This window comes from Chiloscyllium plagiosum, unplaced genomic scaffold, assembly GCF_037043375.1.
Source record: "Chiloscyllium plagiosum isolate Xiang-an unplaced genomic scaffold, Cpla_swu_hap1 HiC_scaffold_26, whole genome shotgun sequence".
In the NCBI taxonomy this organism is placed as follows: domain Eukaryota; kingdom Metazoa; phylum Chordata; class Chondrichthyes; order Orectolobiformes; family Hemiscylliidae; genus Chiloscyllium; species Chiloscyllium plagiosum.
The window spans coordinates 62,246,800-62,269,514 of record NW_028270164.1 but is presented as its reverse complement, the minus strand read 5'-3'; the positions used below and the strand labels follow the sequence as shown (position 1 = coordinate 62,269,514).

At 49.7% G+C, this 22,715-nt stretch overlaps 13 non-coding genes across 13 annotated transcripts; all 13 read left to right on the top strand.

The window, feature by feature from the left end:
- Positions 1-923: 923 nt before the first annotated feature.
- On the top strand, positions 924-997 carry trnat-agu (transfer RNA threonine (anticodon AGU)). The gene has a single exon. It is a non-coding gene; the product is annotated as a tRNA-Thr (tRNA).
- A 1,542-nt stretch (positions 998-2,539) lies between these two features.
- Positions 2,540-2,613, top strand: trnat-agu (transfer RNA threonine (anticodon AGU)). The gene has a single exon. It is a non-coding gene; the product is annotated as a tRNA-Thr (tRNA).
- A 1,549-nt stretch (positions 2,614-4,162) lies between these two features.
- Positions 4,163-4,236, top strand: trnat-agu (transfer RNA threonine (anticodon AGU)). Its single transcript has one exon. It is a non-coding gene; the product is annotated as a tRNA-Thr (tRNA).
- A 1,549-nt stretch (positions 4,237-5,785) lies between these two features.
- On the top strand, positions 5,786-5,859 carry trnat-agu (transfer RNA threonine (anticodon AGU)). Its single transcript has one exon. It is a non-coding gene; the product is annotated as a tRNA-Thr (tRNA).
- Positions 5,860-7,408: 1,549 nt separating this feature from the next.
- trnat-agu (transfer RNA threonine (anticodon AGU)) lies at positions 7,409-7,482 on the top strand. Its single transcript has one exon. It is a non-coding gene; the product is annotated as a tRNA-Thr (tRNA).
- A 3,172-nt stretch (positions 7,483-10,654) lies between these two features.
- trnat-agu (transfer RNA threonine (anticodon AGU)) lies at positions 10,655-10,728 on the top strand. The gene has a single exon. It is a non-coding gene; the product is annotated as a tRNA-Thr (tRNA).
- A 1,549-nt stretch (positions 10,729-12,277) lies between these two features.
- trnat-agu (transfer RNA threonine (anticodon AGU)) lies at positions 12,278-12,351 on the top strand. Its single transcript has one exon. It is a non-coding gene; the product is annotated as a tRNA-Thr (tRNA).
- Positions 12,352-13,900: 1,549 nt separating this feature from the next.
- trnat-agu (transfer RNA threonine (anticodon AGU)) lies at positions 13,901-13,974 on the top strand. The gene has a single exon. It is a non-coding gene; the product is annotated as a tRNA-Thr (tRNA).
- Positions 13,975-15,523: 1,549 nt separating this feature from the next.
- Positions 15,524-15,597, top strand: trnat-agu (transfer RNA threonine (anticodon AGU)). The gene has a single exon. It is a non-coding gene; the product is annotated as a tRNA-Thr (tRNA).
- Positions 15,598-17,146: 1,549 nt separating this feature from the next.
- On the top strand, positions 17,147-17,220 carry trnat-agu (transfer RNA threonine (anticodon AGU)). The gene has a single exon. It is a non-coding gene; the product is annotated as a tRNA-Thr (tRNA).
- Positions 17,221-18,769: 1,549 nt separating this feature from the next.
- trnat-agu (transfer RNA threonine (anticodon AGU)) lies at positions 18,770-18,843 on the top strand. Its single transcript has one exon. It is a non-coding gene; the product is annotated as a tRNA-Thr (tRNA).
- Positions 18,844-20,392: 1,549 nt separating this feature from the next.
- trnat-agu (transfer RNA threonine (anticodon AGU)) lies at positions 20,393-20,466 on the top strand. Its single transcript has one exon. It is a non-coding gene; the product is annotated as a tRNA-Thr (tRNA).
- Positions 20,467-22,017: 1,551 nt separating this feature from the next.
- trnat-agu (transfer RNA threonine (anticodon AGU)) lies at positions 22,018-22,091 on the top strand. Its single transcript has one exon. It is a non-coding gene; the product is annotated as a tRNA-Thr (tRNA).
- The last annotated feature ends 624 nt before the right edge of the window (positions 22,092-22,715 follow it).

Genomic DNA, 22,715 nt, shown 5'->3' with positions numbered 1-22,715 from the left:
TTGAAAACGAATTCCTCGTTCCGCACAGAATACACCCGCTGATCCTGCCAGAGTCAGCCCAGTGATTGTTTGCATTCATCTAGAAGGACAAAGGCAGCAGATACGCGGGTAAACTACCTCCGCAAATCCCCCTCCTATCATCTCAGCTTTCTGAGTTGGAAAGATCTCGATGTAGCTTCACTGTCGCTGGATCAAAGTCCTGGAACCCCCTCCCGAGCAGCCTCATGGCTGGAGCTCCGTGCTGAGGAGTTCAAGGATTCAGGAAAGTAACTCACCCCCCTGATCTGTCGGGTAATCAGGGATGGGCAGTAAATCCTACCCTGGATTAGTGGCGCTGGAAGAGCACAGCAGTTCAGGCAGCATCCAAGGAGTAGCGAAATCGACGTTTCGGGCAAAAGCCTATCCTATCGAGTGACGGCGATATCCCAGGAAACTGTTTCTAAAAGGGGCAGGTCCTAAACGGACACCTGCTATCGGTCGGAAATAAGTTGAGAACTGGAGAGAGGGAGTGTCATAAAATGCCGACCGCGAGGCATGAGGCAGGAAGTGAGTGTAGAGCTGGTGGTACAAAGCTCAGAGTTGGTGCTAATGGCTCACCCTTTACTGCTCACTATTTACACAGACTCACACACCACTCCTGGTCAGTTCACTTCAGTGACACTTTTCCCCTTGGTGTGAGCTTCCCTCTGAGCGTAATAACGCCCTTCATGGGACACATCCTGTCAGTTTAAAGAGGTGAAAACATCGAGTACATGAGCAGATTGTGTTTTTCTGTGCCGTTTGCGTGGAGAATGTTGAGTCGTGAACTCTCTCTTATTTACAATTCTCACTGAGCAAGATTGAGACGGAAAGCACGTTGCCGAGTTCTTGTGTTCAAGTGGTGAATGAACTGTAGCTGTGCACGAGCGCGCATTGGCCGCTGTGGCGTCATGGCTTAGATGGTTAAAGCGCCTGTCTAGTAAACAGGCGAACCTGGGTTTGAATCCCAGTGGTGCCTGCTTGCTGTGTCGAAACTTCGCACTCGCCCCCCTTCTTGCCACAGTTGTGTTGCTGGTCACACGACTCCACCTTCTGTTGCAGCCTGTTATGATTTGTCGATCCTGGTATCAGTCCAGCAGTCACTGTTAATTCTACCTGGAATATCTTACCGATTTTCCACAAGCGCGCCTGCTTCTCGTTCTCTTTTATTCTCCCACCTTCATTCCCAGTTTGGTGGGAATAACGACGTGATGTGGAGACACTGCAGATTTACCAGGGAATGCTGTGGCAAACGCGCGCACACACTCCACGAGCTGATCACCCTCATTCTCTGCTGTCACCGTTCATTCATTTTACACCAACAGAAAATAGATCCTCCTTCTCCTAGAGTTGGAGTGCAGTTGTCTTTTGTTTTTCAGTTGAAGTAGGAAAAGAGAAACATTGCTGCTGAAGGTGGTTATGGAGTGAAGGACAGTCACCACCGTGTGTACAAGTCAGTTGGCAAGGTTTCCTGTCAGCGTCACTGGGCTGGTGAGGGTGGGTGGGCGGGTCCCTGTTTAGGAATCCGAGTTTGCATAGTCCAGACCTGGATACAGCTCCCAGTCTGGTAATGAAGATTTATTTCTCTAATTGTGAATTATCCGATTGAAAACGAATTCCTCGTTCCGCACAGAATACACCCGCTGATCCTGCCAGAGTCAGCCCAGTGATTGTTTGCATTCATCTAGAAGGACAAAGGCAGCAGATACGCGGGTAAACTACCTCCGCAAATCCCCCTCCTATCATCTCAGCTTTCTGAGTTGGAAAGATCTCGATGTAGCTTCACTGACGCTGGATCAAAGTCCTGGAACCCCCTCCCGAGCAGCCTCATGGCTGGAGCTCCGTGCTGAGGAGTTCAAGGATTCAGGAAAGTAACTCACCCCCCTGATCTGTCGGGTAATCAGGGATGGGCAGTAAATCCTACCCTGGATTAGTGGCGCTGGAAGAGCACAGCAGTTCAGGCAGCATCCAAGGAGTAGCGAAATCGACGTTTCGGGCAAAAGCCTATCCTATCGAGTGACGGCGATATCCCAGGAAACTGTTTCTAAAAGGGGCAGGTCCTAAACGGACACCTGCTATCGGTCGGAAATAAGTTGAGAACTGGAGAGAGGGAGTGTCATAAAATGCCGACCGCGAGGCATGAGGCAGGAAGTGAGTGTAGAGCTGGTGGTACAATGTTGGTGCTAATGGCTCACCCTTTACTGCTCACTATTTACACAGACTCACACACCACTCCTGGTCAGTTCACTTCAGTGACACTTTTCCCCTTGGTGTGAGCTTCCCTCTGAGCGTAATAACGCCCTTCATGGGACACATCCTGTCAGTTTAAAGAGGTGAAAACATCGAGTACATGAGCAGATTGTGTTTTTCTGTGCCGTTTGCGTGGAGAATGTTGAGTCGTGAACTCTCTCTTATTTACAATTCTCACTGAGCAAGATTGAGACGGAAAGCACGTTGCCGAGTTCTTGTGTTCAAGTGGTGAATGAACTGTAGCTGTGCACGAGCAAGCACGGGCCGCTGTGGTACCATGGCTTAGATGGTTAAAGCGCCTGTCTAGTAAACAGGAGATCCTGGGTTCGAATCCCAGTGGTGCCTGCTTGCTGTGTCGAAACTTCGCACTCGCCCCCCTTCTTGCCACAGTTGTGTTGCTGGTCACACGGCTCCACCTTCTGTTGCAGCCTGTTATGATTTGTCGATCCTGGTATCAGTCCAGCAGTCACTGTTAATTCTACCTGGAATATCTTACCGATTTTCCACAAGCGCGCCTGCTTCTCGTTCTCTTTTATTCTCCCACCTTCATTCCCAGTTTGGTGGGAATAACGACGTGATGTGGAGACACTGCAGATTTACCAGGGAATGCTGTGGCAAACGCGCACACACACTCCACGAGCTGATCACCCTCATTCTCTGCTGTCACCGTTCATTCATTTTACACCAACAGAAAATAGATCCTCCTTCTCCTAGAGTTGGAGTGCAGTTGTCTTTTGTTTTTCAGCTGAAGTAGGAAAAGAGAAACATTGCTGCTGAAGGTGGTTATGGAGTGAAGGACAGTCACCACCGTGTGTACAAGTCAGTTGGCAAGGTTTCCTGTCAGCGTCACTGGGCTGGTGAGGGTGGGTGGGCGGGTCCCTGTTTAGGAATCCGAGTTTGCATAGTCCAGACCTGGATACAGCTCCCAGTCTGGTAATGAAGATTTATTTCTCTAATTGTGAATTATCCGATTGAAAACGAATTCCTCGTTCCGCACAGAATACACCCGCTGATCCTGCCAGAGTCAGCCCAGTGATTGTTTGCATTCATCTAGAAGGACAAAGGCAGCAGATACGCGGGTAAACTACCTCCGCAAATCCCCCTCCTATCATCTCAGCTTTCTGAGTTGGAAAGATCTCGATGTAGCTTCACTGTCGCTGGATCAAAGTCCTGGAACCCCCTCCCGAGCAGCCTCATGGCTGGAGCTCCGTGCTGAGGAGTTCAAGGATTCAGGAAAGTAACTCACCCCCCTGATCTGTCGGGTAATCAGGGATGGGCAGTAAATCCTACCCTGGATTAGTGGCGCTGGAAGAGCACAGCAGTTCAGGCAGCATCCAAGGAGTAGCGAAATCGACGTTTCGGGCAAAAGCCTATCCTATCGAGTGACGGCGATATCCCAGGAAACTGTTTCTAAAAGGGGCAGGTCCTAAACGGACACCTGCTATCAGTCGGAAATAAGTTGAGAACTGGAGAGAGGGAGTGTCATAAAATGCCGACCGCGAGGCATGAGGCAGGAAGTGAGTGTAGAGCTGGTGGTACAAAGCTCAGAGTTGGTGCTAATGGCTCACCCTTTACTGCTCACTATTTACACAGACTCACACACCACTCCTGGTCAGTTCACTTCAGTGACACTTTTCCCCTTGGTGTGAGCTTCCCTCTGAGCGTAATAACGCCCTTCATGGGACACATCCTGTCAGTTTAAAGAGGTGAAAACATCGAGTACATGAGCAGATTGTGTTTTTCTGTGCCGTTTGCGTGGAGAATGTTGAGTCGTGAACTCTCTCTTATTTACAATTCTCACTGAGCAAGATTGAGACGGAAAGCACGTTGCCGAGTTCTTGTGTTCAAGTGGTGAATGAACTGTAGCTGTGCACGAGGGCGCATTGGCCGCTGTGGCGCCATGGCTTAGATGGTTAAAGCGCCTGTCTAGTAAACAGGAGATCCTGGGTTCGAATCCCAGTGGTGCCTGCTTGCTGTGTCGAAACTTCGCACTCGCCCCCCTTCTTGCCACAGTTGTGTTGCTGGTCACACGGCTCCACCTTCTGTTGCAGCCTGTTATGATTTGTCGATCCTGGTATCAGTCCAGCAGTCACTGTTAATTCTACCTGGAATATCTTACCGATTTTCCACAAGCGCGCCTGCTTCTCGTTCTCTTTTATTCTCCCACCTTCATTCCCAGTTTGGTGGGAATAACGACGTGATGTGGAGACACTGCAGATTTACCAGGGAATGCTGTGGCAAACGCGCGCACACACTCCACGAGCTGATCACCCTCATTCTCTGCTGTCACCGTTCATTCATTTTACACCAACAGAAAATAGATCCTCCTTCTCCTAGAGTTGGAGTGCAGTTGTCTTTTGTTTTTCAGCTGAAGTAGGAAAAGAGAAACATTGCTGCTGAAGGTGGTTATGGAGTGAAGGACAGTCACCACCGTGTGTACAAGTCAGTTGGCAAGGTTTCCTGTCAGCGTCACTGGGCTGGTGAGGGTGGGTGGGCGGGTCCCTGTTTAGGAATCCGAGTTTGCATAGTCCAGACCTGGATACAGCTCCCAGTCTGGTAATGAAGATTTATTTCTCTAATTGTGAATTATCCGATTGAAAACGAATTCCTCGTTCCGCACAGAATACACCCGCTGATCCTGCCAGAGTCAGCCCAGTGATTGTTTGCATTCATCTAGAAGGACAAAGGCAGCAGATACGCGGGTAAACTACCTCCGCAAATCCCCCTCCTATCATCTCAGCTTTCTGAGTTGGAAAGATCTCGATGTAGCTTCACTGTCGCTGGATCAAAGTCCTGGAACCCCCTCCCGAGCAGCCTCATGGCTGGAGCTCCGTGCTGAGGAGTTCAAGGATTCAGGAAAGTAACTCACCCCCCTGATCTGTCGGGTAATCAGGGATGGGCAGTAAATCCTACCCTGGATTAGTGGCGCTGGAAGAGCACAGCAGTTCAGGCAGCATCCAAGGAGTAGCGAAATCGACGTTTCGGGCAAAAGCCTATCCTATCGAGTGACGGCGATATCCCAGGAAACTGTTTCTAAAAGGGGCAGGTCCTAAACGGACACCTGCTATCGGTCGGAAATAAGTTGAGAACTGGAGAGAGGGAGTGTCATAAAATGCCGACCGCGAGGCATGAGGCAGGAAGTGAGTGTAGAGCTGGTGGTACAAAGCTCAGAGTTGGTGCTAATGGCTCACCCTTTACTGCTCACTATTTACACAGACTCACACACCACTCCTGGTCAGTTCACTTCAGTGACACTTTTCCCCTTGGTGTGAGCTTCCCTCTGAGCGTAATAACGCTCTTCATGGGACACATCCTGTCAGTTTAAAGAGGTGAAAACATCGAGTACATGAGCAGATTGTGTTTTTCTGTGCCGTTTGCGTGGAGAATGTTGAGTCGTGAACTCTCTCTTATTTACAATTCTCACTGAGCAAGATTGAGACGGAAAGCACGTTGCCGAGTTCTTGTGTTCAAGTGGTGAATGAACTGTAGCTGTGCACGAGCGCGCACGGGCCGCTGTGGTACCATGGCTTAGATGGTTAAAGCGCCTGTCTAGTAAACAGGAGATCCTGGGTTCGAATCCCAGTGGTGCCTGCTTGCTGTGTCGAAACTTCGCACTCGCCCCCCTTCTTGCCACAGTTGTGTTGCTGGTCACACGGCTCCACCTTCTGTTGCAGCCTGTTATGATTTGTCGATCCTGGTATCAGTCCAGCAGTCACTGTTAATTCTACCTGGAATATCTTACCGATTTTCCACAAGCGCGCCTGCTTCTCGTTCTCTTTTATTCTCCCACCTTCATTCCCAGTTTGGTGGGAATAACGACGTGATGTGGAGACACTGCAGATTTACCAGGGAATGCTGTGGCAAACGCGCGCACACACTCCACGAGCTGATCACCCTCATTCTCTGCTGTCACCGTTCATTCATTTTACACCAACAGAAAATAGATCCTCCTTCTCCTAGAGTTGGAGTGCAGTTGTCTTTTGTTTTTCAGCTGAAGTAGGAAAAGAGAAACATTGCTGCTGAAGGTGGTTATGGAGTGAAGGACAGTCACCACCGTGTGTACAAGTCAGTTGGCAAGGTTTCCTGTCAGCGTCACTGGGCTGGTGAGGGTGGGTGGGCGGGTCCCTGTTTAGGAATCCGAGTTTGCATAGTCCAGACCTGGATACAGCTCCCAGTCTGGTAATGAAGATTTATTTCTCTAATTGTGAATTATCCGATTGAAAACGAATTCCTCGTTCCGCACAGAATACACCCGCTGATCCTGCCAGAGTCAGCCCAGTGATTGTTTGCATTCATCTAGAAGGACAAAGGCAGCAGATACGCGGGTAAACTACCTCCGCAAATCCCCCTCCTATCATCTCAGCTTTCTGAGTTGGAAAGATCTCGATGTAGCTTCACTGTCGCTGGATCAAAGTCCTGGAACCCCCTCCCGAGCAGCCTCATGGCTGGAGCTCCGTGCTGAGGAGTTCAAGGATTCAGGAAAGTAACTCACCCCCCTGATCTGTCGGGTAATCAGGGATGGGCAGTAAATCCTACCCTGGATTAGTGGCGCTGGAAGAGCACAGCAGTTCAGGCAGCATCCAAGGAGTAGCGAAATCGACGTTTCGGGCAAAAGCCTATCCTATCGAGTGACGGCGATATCCCAGGAAACTGTTTCTAAAAGGGGCAGGTCCTAAACGGACACCTGCTATCGGTCGGAAATAAGTTGAGAACTGGAGAGAGGGAGTGTCATAAAATGCCGACCGCGAGGCATGAGGCAGGAAGTGAGTGTAGAGCTGGTGGTACAAAGCTCAGAGTTGGTGCTAATGGCTCACCCTTTACTGCTCACTATTTACACAGACTCACACACCACTCCTGGTCAGTTCACTTCAGTGACACTTTTCCCCTTGGTGTGAGCTTCCCTCTGAGCGTAATAACGCTCTTCATGGGACACATCCTGTCAGTTTAAAGAGGTGAAAACATCGAGTACATGAGCAGATTGTGTTTTTCTGTGCCGTTTGCGTGGAGAATGTTGAGTCGTGAACTCTCTCTTATTTACAATTCTCACTGAGCAAGATTGAGACGGAAAGCACGTTGCCGAGTTCTTGTGTTCAAGTGGTGAATGAACTGTAGCTGTGCACGAGCGCGCACGGGCCGCTGTGGTACCATGGCTTAGATGGTTAAAGCGCCTGTCTAGTAAACAGGAGATCCTGGGTTCGAATCCCAGTGGTGCCTGCTTGCTGTGTCGAAACTTCGCACTCGCCCCCCTTCTTGCCACAGTTGTGTTGCTGGTCACACGGCTCCACCTTCTGTTGCAGCCTGTTATGATTTGTCGATCCTGGTATCAGTCCAGCAGTCACTGTTAATTCTACCTGGAATATCTTACCGATTTTCCACAAGCGCGCCTGCTTCTCGTTCTCTTTTATTCTCCCACCTTCATTCCCAGTTTGGTGGGAATAACGACGTGATGTGGAGACACTGCAGATTTACCAGGGAATGCTGTGGCAAACGCGCACACACACTCCACGAGCTGATCACCCTCATTCTCTGCTGTCACCGTTCATTCATTTTACACCAACAGAAAATAGATCCTCCTTCTCCTAGAGTTGGAGTGCAGTTGTCTTTTGTTTTTCAGCTGAAGTAGGAAAAGAGAAACATTGCTGCTGAAGGTGGTTATGGAGTGAAGGACAGTCACCACCGTGTGTACAAGTCAGTTGGCAAGGTTTCCTGTCAGCGTCACTGGGCTGGTGAGGGTGGGTGGGCGGGTCCCTGTTTAGGAATCCGAGTTTGCATAGTCCAGACCTGGATACAGCTCCCAGTCTGGTAATGAAGATTTATTTCTCTAATTGTGAATTATCCGATTGAAAACGAATTCCTCGTTCCGCACAGAATACACCCGCTGATCCTGCCAGAGTCAGCCCAGTGATTGTTTGCATTCATCTAGAAGGACAAAGGCAGCAGATACGCGGGTAAACTACCTCCGCAAATCCCCCTCCTATCATCTCAGCTTTCTGAGTTGGAAAGATCTCGATGTAGCTTCACTGTCGCTGGATCAAAGTCCTGGAACCCCCTCCCGAGCAGCCTCATGGCTGGAGCTCCGTGCTGAGGAGTTCAAGGATTCAGGAAAGTAACTCACCCCCCTGATCTGTCGGGTAATCAGGGATGGGCAGTAAATCCTACCCTGGATTAGTGGCGCTGGAAGAGCACAGCAGTTCAGGCAGCATCCAAGGAGTAGCGAAATCGACGTTTCGGGCAAAAGCCTATCCTATCGAGTGACGGCGATATCCCAGGAAACTGTTTCTAAAAGGGGCAGGTCCTAAACGGACACCTGCTATCGGTCGGAAATAAGTTGAGAACTGGAGAGAGGGAGTGTCATAAAATGCCGACCGCGAGGCATGAGGCAGGAAGTGAGTGTAGAGCTGGTGGTACAAAGCTCAGAGTTGGTGCTAATGGCTCACCCTTTACTGCTCACTATTTACACAGACTCACACACCACTCCTGGTCAGTTCACTTCAGTGACACTTTTCCCCTTGGTGTGAGCTTCCCTCTGAGCGTAATAACGCCCTTCATGGGACACATCCTGTCAGTTTAAAGAGGTGAAAACATCGAGTACATGAGCAGATTGTGTTTTTCTGTGCCGTTTGCGTGGAGAATGTTGAGTCGTGAACTCTCTCTTATTTACAATTCTCACTGAGCAAGATTGAGACGGAAAGCACGTTGCCGAGTTCTTGTGTTCAAGTGGTGAATGAACTGTAGCTGTGCACGAGGGCGCATTGGCCGCTGTGGCGCTATGGTTTAGATGGTTAAAGCGCCTGTCTAGTAAACAACAGATTAAGGGTTCGAATCCCAGTGGTGCCTGCTTGCTGTGTTGAAACTTAGCACTCGCCCCCCTTCTTGCCACAGTTGTGTTGCTGGTCACACGGCTCCACCTTCTGTTGCAGCCTGTTATGATTTGTCGATCCTGGTATCAGTCCAGCAGTCACTGTTAATTCTTCCTGGAATATCTTACCGATTTTCCACAAGCGCGCCTGCTTCTCGTTCTCTTTTATTCTCCCACCTTCATTCCCAGTTTGGTGGGAATAACGACGTGATGTGGAGACACTGCAGATTTACCAGGGAATGCTGTGGCAAACGCGCGCACACACTCCACGAGCTGATCACCCTAATTCTCTGCTGTCACCGTTCATTCATTTTACACCAACAGAAAATAGATCCTCCTTCTCCTAGAGTTGGAGTGCAGTTGTCTTTTGTTTTTCAGCTGAAGTAGGAAAAGAGAAACATTGCTGCTGAAGGTGGTTATGGAGTGAAGGACAGTCACCACCGTGTGTACAAGTCAGTTGGCAAGGTTTCCTGTCAGCGTCACTGGGCTGGTGAGGGTGGGTGGGCGGGTCCCTGTTTAGGAATCCGAGTTTGCATAGTCCAGACCTGGATACAGCTCCCAGTCTGGTAATGAAGATTTATTTCTCTAATTGTGAATTATCCGATTGAAAACGAATTCCTCGTTCCGCACAGAATACACCCGCTGATCCTGCCAGAGTCAGCCCAGTGATTGTTTGCATTCATCTAGAAGGACAAAGGCAGCAGATACGCGGGTAAACTACCTCCGAAAATCCCCCTCCTATCATCTCAGCTTTCTGAGTTGGAAAGATCTCGATGTAGCTTCACTGTCGCTGGATCAAAGTCCTGGAACCCCCTCCCGAGCAGCCTCATGGCTGGAGCTCCGTGCTGAGGAGTTCAAGGATTCAGGAAAGTAACTCACCCCCCTGATCTGTCGGGTAATCAGGGATGGGCAGTAAATCCTACCCTGGATTAGTGGCGCTGGAAGAGCACAGCAGTTCAGGCAGCATCCAAGGAGTAGCGAAATCGACGTTTCGGGCAAAAGCCTATCCTATCGAGTGACGGCGATATCCCAGGAAACTGTTTCTAAAAGGGGCAGGTCCTAAACGGACACCTGCTATCGGTCGGAAATAAGTTGAGAACTGGAGAGAGGGAGTGTCATAAAATGCCGACCGCGAGGCATGAGGCAGGAAGTGAGTGTAGAGCTGGTGGTACAAAGCTCAGAGTTGGTGCTAATGGCTCACCCTTTACTGCTCACTATTTACACAGACTCACACACCACTCCTGGTCAGTTCACTTCAGTGACACTTTTCCCCTTGGTGTGAGCTTCCCTCTGAGCGTAATAACGCCCTTCATGGGACACATCCTGTCAGTTTAAAGAGGTGAAAACATCGAGTACATGAGCAGATTGTGTTTTTCTGTGCCGTTTGCGTGGAGAATGTTGAGTCGTGAACTCTCTCTTATTTACAATTCTCACTGAGCAAGATTGAGACGGAAAGCACGTTGCCGAGTTCTTGTGTTCAAGTGGTGAATGAACTGTAGCTGTGCACGAGGGCGCATTGGCTGCTGTGGCGCCATGGCTTAGATGGTTAAAGCGCCTGTCTAGTAAACAGGAGATCCTGGGTTCGAATCCCAGTGGTGCCTGCTTGCTGTGTCGAAACTTCGCACTCGCCCCCCTTCTTGCCACAGTTGTGTTGCTGGTCACACGGCTCCACCTTCTGTTGCAGCCTGTTATGATTTGTCGATCCTGGTATCAGTCCAGCAGTCACTGTTAATTCTACCTGGAATATCTTACCGATTTTCCACAAGCGCGCCTGCTTCTCGTTCTCTTTTATTCTCCCACCTTCATTCCCAGTTTGGTGGGAATAACGACGTGATGTGGAGACACTGCAGATTTACCAGGGAATGCTGTGGCAAACGCGCGCACACACTCCACGAGCTGATCACCCTAATTCTCTGCTGTCACCGTTCATTCATTTTACACCAACAGAAAATAGATCCTCCTTCTCCTAGAGTTGGAGTGCAGTTGTCTTTTGTTTTTCAGCTGAAGTAGGAAAAGAGAAACATTGCTGCTGAAGGTGGTTATGGAGTGAAGGACAGTCACCACCGTGTGTACAAGTCAGTTGGCAAGGTTTCCTGTCAGCGTCACTGGGCTGGTGAGGGTGGGTGGGCGGGTCCCTGTTTAGGAATCCGAGTTTGCATAGTCCAGACCTGGATACAGCTCCCAGTCTGGTAATGAAGATTTATTTCTCTAATTGTGAATTATCCGATTGAAAACGAATTCCTCGTTCCGCACAGAATACACCCGCTGATCCTGCCAGAGTCAGCCCAGTGATTGTTTGCATTCATCTAGAAGGACAAAGGCAGCAGATACGCGGGTAAACTACCTCCGAAAATCCCCCTCCTATCATCTCAGCTTTCTGAGTTGGAAAGATCTCGATGTAGCTTCACTGTCGCTGGATCAAAGTCCTGGAACCCCCTCCCGAGCAGCCTCATGGCTGGAGCTCCGTGCTGAGGAGTTCAAGGATTCAGGAAAGTAACTCACCCCCCTGATCTGTCGGGTAATCAGGGATGGGCAGTAAATCCTACCCTGGATTAGTGGCGCTGGAAGAGCACAGCAGTTCAGGCAGCATCCAAGGAGTAGCGAAATCGACGTTTCGGGCAAAAGCCTATCCTATCGAGTGACGGCGATATCCCAGGAAACTGTTTCTAAAAGGGGCAGGTCCTAAACGGACACCTGCTATCGGTCGGAAATAAGTTGAGAACTGGAGAGAGGGAGTGTCATAAAATGCCGACCGCGAGGCATGAGGCAGGAAGTGAGTGTAGAGCTGGTGGTACAAAGCTCAGAGTTGGTGCTAATGGCTCACCCTTTACTGCTCACTATTTACACAGACTCACACACCACTCCTGGTCAGTTCACTTCAGTGACACTTTTCCCCTTGGTGTGAGCTTCCCTCTGAGCGTAATAACGCCCTTCATGGGACACATCCTGTCAGTTTAAAGAGGTGAAAACATCGAGTACATGAGCAGATTGTGTTTTTCTGTGCCGTTTGCGTGGAGAATGTTGAGTCGTGAACTCTCTCTTATTTACAATTCTCACTGAGCAAGATTGAGACGGAAAGCACGTTGCCGAGTTCTTGTGTTCAAGTGGTGAATGAACTGTAGCTGTGCACGAGCGCGCACGGGCCGCTGTGGTACCATGGCTTAGATGGTTAAAGCGCCTGTCTAGTAAACAGGAGATCCTGGGTTCGAATCCCAGTGGTGCCTGCTTGCTGTGTCGAAACTTCGCACTCGCCCCCCTTCTTGCCACAGTTGTGTTGCTGGTCACACGGCTCCACCTTCTGTTGCAGCCTGTTATGATTTGTCGATCCTGGTATCAGTCCAGCAGTCACTGTTAATTCTATCTGGAATATCTTACCGATTTTCCACAAGCGCGCCTGCTTCTCGTTCTCTTTTATTCTCCCACCTTCATTCCCAGTTTGGTGGGAATAACGACGTGATGTGGAGACACTGCAGATTTACCAGGGAATGCTGTGGCAAACGCGCACACACACTCCACGAGCTGATCACCCTCATTCTCTGCTGTCACCGTTCATTCATTTTACACCAACAGAAAATAGATCCTCCTTCTCCTAGAGTTGGAGTGCAGTTGTCTTTTGTTTTTCAGCTGAAGTAGGAAAAGAGAAACATTGCTGCTGAAGGTGGTTATGGAGTGAAGGACAGTCACCACCGTGTGTACAAGTCAGTTGGCAAGGTTTCCTGTCAGCGTCACTGGGCTGGTGAGGGTGGGTGGGCGGGTCCCTGTTTAGGAATCCGAGTTTGCATAGTCCAGACCTGGATACAGCTCCCAGTCTGGTAATGAAGATTTATTTCTCTAATTGTGAATTATCCGATTGAAAACGAATTCCTCGTTCCGCACAGAATACACCCGCTGATCCTGCCAGAGTCAGCCCAGTGATTGTTTGCATTCATCTAGAAGGACAAAGGCAGCAGATACGCGGGTAAACTACCTCCGCAAATCCCCCTCCTATCATCTCAGCTTTCTGAGTTGGAAAGATCTCGATGTAGCTTCACTGTCGCTGGATCAAAGTCCTGGAACCCCCTCCCGAGCAGCCTCATGGCTGGAGCTCCGTGCTGAGGAGTTCAAGGATTCAGGAAAGTAACTCACCCCCCTGATCTGTCGGGTAATCAGGGATGGGCAGTAAATCCTACCCTGGATTAGTGGCGCTGGAAGAGCACAGCAGTTCAGGCAGCATCCAAGGAGTAGCGAAATCGACGTTTCGGGCAAAAGCCTATCCTATCGAGTGACGGCGATATCCCAGGAAACTGTTTCTAAAAGGGGCAGGTCCTAAACGGACACCTGCTATCGGTCGGAAATAAGTTGAGAACTGGAGAGAGGGAGTGTCATAAAATGCCGACCGCGAGGCATGAGGCAGGAAGTGAGTGTAGAGCTGGTGGTACAAAGCTCAGAGTTGGTGCTAATGGCTCACCCTTTACTGCTCACTATTTACACAGACTCACACACCACTCCTGGTCAGTTCACTTCAGTGACACTTTTCCCCTTGGTGTGAGCTTCCCTCTGAGCGTAATAACGCCCTTCATGGGACACATCCTGTCAGTTTAAAGAGGTGAAAACATCGAGTACATGAGCAGATTGTGTTTTTCTGTGCCGTTTGCGTGGAAAATGTTGAGTCGTGAACTCTCTCTTATTTACAATTCTCACTGAGCAAGATTGAGACGGAAAGCACGTTGCCGAGTTCTTGTGTTCAAGTGGTGAATGAACTGTAGCTGTGCACGAGCGCGCACGGGCCGCTGTGGTACCATGGCTTAGATGGTTAAAGCGCCTGTCTAGTAAACAGGAGATCCTGGGTTCGAATCCCAGTGGTGCCTGCTTGCTGTGTCGAAACTTCGCACTCGCCCCCCTTCTTGCCACAGTTGTGTTGCTGGTCACACGGCTCCACCTTCTGTTGCAGCCTGTTATGATTTGTCGATCCTGGTATCAGTCCAGCAGTCACTGTTAATTCTACCTGGAATATCTTACCGATTTTCCACAAGCGCGCCTGCTTCTCGTTCTCTTTTATTCTCCCACCTTCATTCCCAGTTTGGTGGGAATAACGACGTGGTGTGGAGACACTGCAGATTTACCAGGGAATGCTGTGGCAAACGCGCGCACACACTCCACGAGCTGATCACCCTCATTCTCTGCTGTCACCGTTCATTCATTTTACACCAACAGAAAATAGATCCTCCTTCTCCTAGAGTTGGAGTGCAGTTGTCTTTTGTTTTTCAGCTGAAGTAGGAAAAGAGAAACATTGCTGCTGAAGGTGGTTATGGAGTGAAGGACAGTCACCACCGTGTGTACAAGTCAGTTGGCAAGGTTTCCTGTCAGCGTCACTGGGCTGGTGAGGGTGGGTGGGCGGGTCCCTGTTTAGGAATCCGAGTTTGCATAGTCCAGACCTGGATACAGCTCCCAGTCTGGTAATGAAGATTTATTTCTCTAATTGTGAATTATCCGATTGAAAACGAATTCCTCGTTCCGCACAGAATACACCCGCTGATCCTGCCAGAGTCAGCCCAGTGATTGTTTGCATTCATCTAGAAGGACAAAGGCAGCAGATACGCGGGTAAACTACCTCCGCAAATCCCCCTCCTATCATCTCAGCTTTCTGAGTTGGAAAGATCTCGATGTAGCTTCACTGTCGCTGGATCAAAGTCCTGGAACCCCCTCCCGAGCAGCCTCATGGCTGGAGCTCCGTGCTGAGGAGTTCAAGGATTCAGGAAAGTAACTCACCCCCCTGATCTGTCGGGTAATCAGGGATGGGCAGTAAATCCTACCCTGGATTAGTGGCGCTGGAAGAGCACAGCAGTTCAGGCAGCATCCAAGGAGTAGCGAAATCGACGTTTCGGGCAAAAGCCTATCCTATCGAGTGACGGCGATATCCCAGGAAACTGTTTCTAAAAGGGGCAGGTCCTAAACGGACACCTGCTATCGGTCGGAAATAAGTTGAGAACTGGAGAGAGGGAGTGTCATAAAATGCCGACCGCGAGGCATGAGGCAGGAAGTGAGTGTAGAGCTGGTGGTACAAAGCTCAGAGTTGGTGCTAATGGCTCACCCTTTACTGCTCACTATTTACACAGACTCACACACCACTCCTGGTCAGTTCACTTCAGTGACACTTTTCCCCTTGGTGTGAGCTTCCCTCTGAGCGTAATAACGCCCTTCATGGGACACATCCTGTCAGTTTAAAGAGGTGAAAACATCGAGTACATGAGCAGATTGTGTTTTTCTGTGCCGTTTGCGTGGAGAATGTTGAGTCGTGAACTCTCTCTTATTTACAATTCTCACTGAGCAAGATTGAGACGGAAAGCACGTTGCCGAGTTCTTGTGTTCAAGTGGTGAATGAACTGTAGCTGTGCACGAGGGCGCTTTGGCCGCTGTGGCGCCATGGCTTAGATGGTTAAAGCGCCTGTCTAGTAAACAGGAGATCCTGGGTTCGAATCCCAGTGGTGCCTGCTTGCTGTGTCGAAACTTCGCACTCGCCCCCCTTCTTGCCACAGTTGTGTTGCTGGTCACACGGCTCCACCTTCTGTTGCAGCCTGTTATGATTTGTCGATCCTGGTATCAGTCCAGCAGTCACTGTTAATTCTACCTGGAATATCTTACCGATTTTCCACAAGCGCGCCTGCTTCTCGTTCTCTTTTATTCTCCCACCTTCATTCCCAGTTTGGTGGGAATAACGACGTGATGTGGAGACACTGCAGATTTACCAGGGAATGCTGTGGCAAACGCGCGCACACACTCCACGAGCTGATCACCCTCATTCTCTGCTGTCACCGTTCATTCATTTTACACCAACAGAAAATAGATCCTCCTTCTCCTAGAGTTGGAGTGCAGTTGTCTTTTGTTTTTCAGCTGAAGTAGGAAAAGAGAAACATTGCTGCTGAAGGTGGTTATGGAGTGAAGGACAGTCACCACCGTGTGTACAAGTCAGTTGGCAAGGTTTCCTGTCAGCGTCACTGGGCTGGTGAGGGTGGGTGGGCGGGTCCCTGTTTAGGAATCCGAGTTTGCATAGTCCAGACCTGGATACAGCTCCCAGTCTGGTAATGAAGATTTATTTCTCTAATTGTGAATTATCCGATTGAAAACGAATTCCTCGTTCCGCACAGAATACACCCGCTGATCCTGCCAGAGTCAGCCCAGTGATTGTTTGCATTCATCTAGAAGGACAAAGGCAGCAGATACGCGGGTAAACTACCTCCGCAAATCCCCCTCCTATCATCTCAGCTTTCTGAGTTGGAAAGATCTCGATGTAGCTTCACTGTCGCTGGATCAAAGTCCTGGAACCCCCTCCCGAGCAGCCTCATGGCTGGAGCTCCGTGCTGAGGAGTTCAAGGATTCAGGAAAGTAACTCACCCCCCTGATCTGTCGGGTAATCAGGGATGGGCAGTAAATCCTACCCTGGATTAGTGGCGCTGGAAGAGCACAGCAGTTCAGGCAGCATCCAAGGAGTAGCGAAATCGACGTTTCGGGCAAAAGCCTATCCTATCGAGTGACGGCGATATCCCAGGAAACTGTTTCTAAAAGGGGCAGGTCCTAAACGGACACCTGCTATCGGTCGGAAATAAGTTGAGAACTGGAGAGAGGGAGTGTCATAAAATGCCGACCGCGAGGCATGAGGCAGGAAGTGAGTGTAGAGCTGGTGGTACAAAGCTCAGAGTTGGTGCTAATGGCTCACCCTTTACTGCTCACTATTTACACAGACTCACACACCACTCCTGGTCAGTTCACTTCAGTGACACTTTTCCCCTTGGTGTGAGCTTCCCTCTGAGCGTAATAACGCCCTTCATGGGACACATCCTGTCAGTTTAAAGAGGTGAAAACATCGAGTACATGAGCAGATTGTGTTTTTCTGTGCCGTTTGCGTGGAGAATGTTGAGTCGTGAACTCTCTCTTATTTACAATTCTCACTGAGCAAGATTGAGACGGAAAGCACGTTGCCGAGTTCTTGTGTTCAAGTGGTGAATGAACTGTAGCTGTGCACGAGCGCGCATTGGCCGCTGTGGCGCCATGGCTTAGATGGTTAAAGCGCCTGTCTAGTAAACCGGAGATCCTGGGTTCGAATCCCAGTGGTGCCTGCTTGCTGTGTCGAAACTTCGCACTCGCCCCCCTTCTTGCCACAGTTGTGTTGCTGGTCACACGGCTCCACCTTCTGTTGCAGCCTGTTATGATTTGTCGATCCTGGTATCAGTCCAGCAGTCACTGTTAATTCTACCTGGAATATCTTACCGATTTTCCACAAGCGCGCCTGCTTCTCGTTCTCTTTTATTCTCCCACCTTCATTCCCAGTTTGGTGGGAATAACGACGTGATGTGGAGACACTGCAGATTTACCAGGGAATGCTGTGGCAAACGCGCGCACACACTCCACGAGCTGATCACCCTCATTCTCTGCTGTCACCGTTCATTCATTTTACACCAACAGAAAATAGATCCTCCTTCTCCTAGAGTTGGAGTGCAGTTGTCTTTTGTTTTTCAGCTGAAGTAGGAAAAGAGAAACATTGCTGCTGAAGGTGGTTATGGAGTGAAGGACAGTCACCACCGTGTGTACAAGTCAGTTGGCAAGGTTTCCTGTCAGCGTCACTGGGCTGGTGAGGGTGGGTGGGCGGGTCCCTGTTTAGGAATCCGAGTTTGCATAGTCCAGACCTGGATACAGCTCCCAGTCTGGTAATGAAGATTTATTTCTCTAATTGTGAATTATCCGATTGAAAACGAATTCCTCGTTCCGCACAGAATACACCCGCTGATCCTGCCAGAGTCAGCCCAGTGATTGTTTGCATTCATCTAGAAGGACAAAGGCAGCAGATACGCGGGTAAACTACCTCCGCAAATCCCCCTCCTATCATCTCAGCTTTCTGAGTTGGAAAGATCTCGATGTAGCTTCACTGTCGCTGGATCAAAGTCCTGGAACCCCCTCCCGAGCAGCCTCATGGCTGGAGCTCCGTGCTGAGGAGTTCAAGGATTCAGGAAAGTAACTCACCCCCCTGATCTGTCGGGTAATCAGGGATGGGCAGTAAATCCTACCCTGGATTAGTGGCGCTGGAAGAGCACAGCAGTTCAGGCAGCATCCAAGGAGTAGCGAAATCGACGTTTCGGGCAAAAGCCTATCCTATCGAGTGACGGCGATATCCCAGGAAACTGTTTCTAAAAGGGGCAGGTCCTAAACGGACACCTGCTATCGGTCGGAAATAAGTTGAGAACTGGAGAGAGGGAGTGTCATAAAATGCCGACCGCGAGGCATGAGGCAGGAAGTGAGTGTAGAGCTGGTGGTACAAAGCTCAGAGTTGGTGCTAATGGCTCACCCTTTACTGCTCACTATTTACACAGACTCACACACCACTCCTGGTCAGTTCACTTCAGTGACACTTTTCCCCTTGGTGTGAGCTTCCCTCTGAGCGTAATAACGCCCTTCATGGGACACATCCTGTCAGTTTAAAGAGGTGAAAACATCGAGTACATGAGCAGATTGTGTTTTTCTGTGCCGTTTGCGTGGAGAATGTTGAGTCGTGAACTCTCTCTTATTTACAATTCTCACTGAGCAAGATTGAGACGGAAAGCACGTTGCCGAGTTCTTGTGTTCAAGTGGTGAATGAACTGTAGCTGTGCACGAGCGCGCACGGGCCGCTGTGGTACCATGGCTTAGATGGTTAAAGCGCCTGTCTAGTAAACAACAGATCCTGGGTTCGAATCCCAGTGGTGCCTGCTTGCTGTGTTGAAACTTAGCACTCGCCCCCCTTCTTGCCACAGTTGTGTTGCTGGTCACACGGCTCCACCTTCTGTTGCAGCCTGTTATGATTTGTCGATCCTGGTATCAGTCCAGCAGTCACTGTTAATTCTTCCTGGAATATCTTACCGATTTTCCACAAGCGCGCCTGCTTCTCGTTCTCTTTTATTCTCCCACCTTCATTCCCAGTTTGGTGGGAATAACGACGTGATGTGGAGACACTGCAGATTTACCAGGGAATGCTGTGGCAAACGCGCACACACACTCCACGAGCTGATCACCCTCATTCTCTGCTGTCACCGTTCATTCATTTTACACCAACAGAAAATAGATCCTCCTTCCCCTAGAGTTGGAGTGCAGTTGTCTTTTGTTTTTCAGCTGAAGTAGGAAAAGAGAAACATTGCTGCTGAAGGTGGTTATGGAGTGAAGGACAGTCACCACCGTGTGTACAAGTCAGTTGGCAAGGTTTCCTGTCAGCGTCACTGGGCTGGTGAGGGTGGGTGGGCGGGTCCCTGTTTAGGAATCCGAGTTTGCATAGTCCAGACCTGGATACAGCTCCCAGTCTGGTAATGAAGATTTATTTCTCTAATTGTGAATTATCCGATTGAAAACGAATTCCTCGTTCCGCACAGAATACACCCGCTGATCCTGCCAGAGTCAGCCCAGTGATTGTTTGCATTCATCTAGAAGGACAAAGGCAGCAGATACGCGGGTAAACTACCTCCGCAAATCCCCCTCCTATCATCTCAGCTTTCTGAGTTGGAAAGATCTCGATGTAGCTTCACTGTCGCTGGATCAAAGTCCTGGAACCCCCTCCCGAGCAGCCTCATGGCTGGAGCTCCGTGCTGAGGAGTTCAAGGATTCAGGAAAGTAACTCACCCCCCTGATCTGTCGGGTAATCAGGGATGGGCAGTAAATCCTACCCTGGATTAGTGGCGCTGGAAGAGCACAGCAGTTCAGGCAGCATCCAAGGAGTAGCGAAATCGACGTTTCGGGCAAAAGCCTATCCTATCGAGTGACGGCGATATCCCAGGAAACTGTTTCGAAAAGGGGCAGGTCCTAAACGGACACCTGCTATCGGTCGGAAATAAGTTGAGGACTGGAGAGAGGGAGTGTCATAAAATGCCGACCGCGAGGCATGAGGCAGGAAGTGAGTGTAGAGCTGGTGGTACAAAGCTCAGAGTTGGTGCTAATGGCTCACCCTTTACTGCTCACTATTTACACAGACTCACACACCACTCCTGGTCAGTTCACTTCAGTGACACTTTTCCCCTTGGTGTGAGCTTCCCTCTGAGCGTAATAACGCCCTTCATGGGACACATCCTGTCAGTTTAAAGAGGTGAAAACATCGAGTACATGAGCAGATTGTGTTTTTCTGTGCCGTTTGCGTGGAGAATGTTGAGTCGTGAACTCTCTCTTATTTACAATTCTCACTGAGCAAGATTGAGACGGAAAGCACGTTGCCGAGTTCTTGTGTTCAAGTGGTGAATGAACTGTAGCTGTGCACGAGGGCGCATTGGCCGCTGTGGCGCCATGGCTTAGATGGTTAAAGCGCCTGTCTAGTAAACAGGAGATCCTGGGTTCGAATCCCAGTGGTGCCTGCTTGCTGTGTCGAAACTTCGCACTCGCCCCCCTTCTTGCCACAGTTGTGTTGCTGGTCACACGGCTCCACCTTCTGTTGCAGCCTGTTATGATTTGTCGATCCTGGTATCAGTCCAGCAGTCACTGTTAATTCTACCTGGAATATCTTACCGATTTTCCACAAGCGCGCCTGCTTCTCGTTCTCTTTTATTCTCCCACCTTCATTCCCAGTTTGGTGGGAATAACGACGTGATGTGGAGACACTGCAGATTTACCAGGGAATGCTGTGGCAAACGCGCGCACACACTCCACGAGCTGATCACCCTCATTCTCTGCTGTCACCGTTCATTCATTTTACACCAACAGAAAATAGATCCTCCTTCTCCTAGAGTTGGAGTGCAGTTGTCTTTTGTTTTTCAGCTGAAGTAGGAAAAGAGAAACATTGCTGCTGAAGGTGGTTATGGAGTGAAGGACAGTCACCACCGTGTGTACAAGTCAGTTGGCAAGGTTTCCTGTCAGCGTCACTGGGCTGGTGAGGGTGGGTGGGCGGGTCCCTGTTTAGGAATCCGAGTTTGCATAGTCCAGACCTGGATACAGCTCCCAGTCTGGTAATGAAGATTTATTTCTCTAATTGTGAATTATCCGATTGAAAACGAATTCCTCGTTCCGCACAGAATACACCCGCTGATCCTGCCAGAGTCAGCCCAGTGATTGTTTGCATTCATCTAGAAGGACAAAGGCAGCAGATACGCGGGTAAACTACCTCCGCAAATCCCCCTCCTATCATCTCAGCTTTCTGAGTTGGAAAGATCTCGATGTAGCTTCACTGTCGCTGGATCAAAGTCCTGGAACCCCCTCCCGAGCAGCCTCATGGCTGGAGCTCCGTGCTGAGGAGTTCAAGGATTCAGGAAAGTAACTCACCCCCCTGATCTGTCGGGTAATCAGGGATGGGCAGTAAATCCTACCCTGGATTAGTGGCGCTGGAAGAGCACAGCAGTTCAGGCAGCATCCAAGGAGTAGCGAAATCGACGTTTCGGGCAAAAGCCTATCCTATCGAGTGACGGCGATATCCCAGGAAACTGTTTCTAAAAGGGGCAGGTCCTAAACGGACACCTGCTATCGGTCGGAAATAAGTTGAGAACTGGAGAGAGGGAGTGTCATAAAATGCCGACCGCGAGGCATGAGGCAGGAAGTGAGTGTAGAGCTGGTGGTACAATGTTGGTGCTAATGGCTCACCCTTTACTGCTCACTATTTACACAGACTCACACACCACTCCTGGTCAGTTCACTTCAGTGACACTTTTCCCCTTGGTGTGAGCTTCCCTCTGAGCGTAATAACGCCCTTCATGGAACACATCCTCTTTGTCCTGTCAGTTTAAAGAGGTGAAAACATCGAGTACATGAGCAGATTGTGTTTTTCTGTGCCGTTTGCGTGGAGAATGTTAAGTCGTGAACTCTCTCTTATTTACAATTCTCACTGAGCAAGATTGAGACGGAAAGCACGTTGCCGAGTTCTTGTGTTCAAGTGGTGAATGAACTGTAGCTGTGCACGAGCGCGCATTGGCCGCTGTGGCGCCATGGCTTAGATGGTTAAAGCGCCTGTCCAGTCAACGGGAGATCCTGGGTTCGAATCCCAGTGGTGCCTGCTTGCTGTGTCGAAACTTCGCACTCGCCCCCCTTCTTGTCACAGTTGTGTTGCTGGTCACACGGCTCCACCTTCTGTTGCAGCCTGTTATGATTTGTCGATCCTGGTATCAGTCCAGCAGTCACTGTTAATTCTAGCTGGAATATCTTACCGATTTTCCACAAGCGCGCCTGCTTCTCGTTCTCTTTTATTCTCCCACCTTCATTCCCAGTTTGGTGGGAATAACGACGTAATGTGGAGACACTGCAGATTTACCAGGGAATGCTGTGGCAAACGCGCGCACACACTCCACGAGCTGATCACCCTCATTCTCTGCTGTCACCGTTCATTCATTTTACACCAACAGAAAATAGATCCTCCTTCTCCTAGAGTTGGAGTGCAGTTGTCTTTTGTTTTTCAGCTGAAGTAGGAAAAGAGAAACATTGCTGCTGAAGGTGGTTATGGAGTGAAGGACAGTCACCACCGTGTGTACAAGTCAGTTGGCAAGGTTTCCTGTCAGCGTCACTGGGCTGGTGAGGGTGGGTGGGCGGGTCCCTGTTTAGGAATCCGAGTTTGCATAGTCCAGACCTGGATACAGCTCCCAGTCTGGTAATGAAGATTTATTTCTCTAATTGTGAATTATCC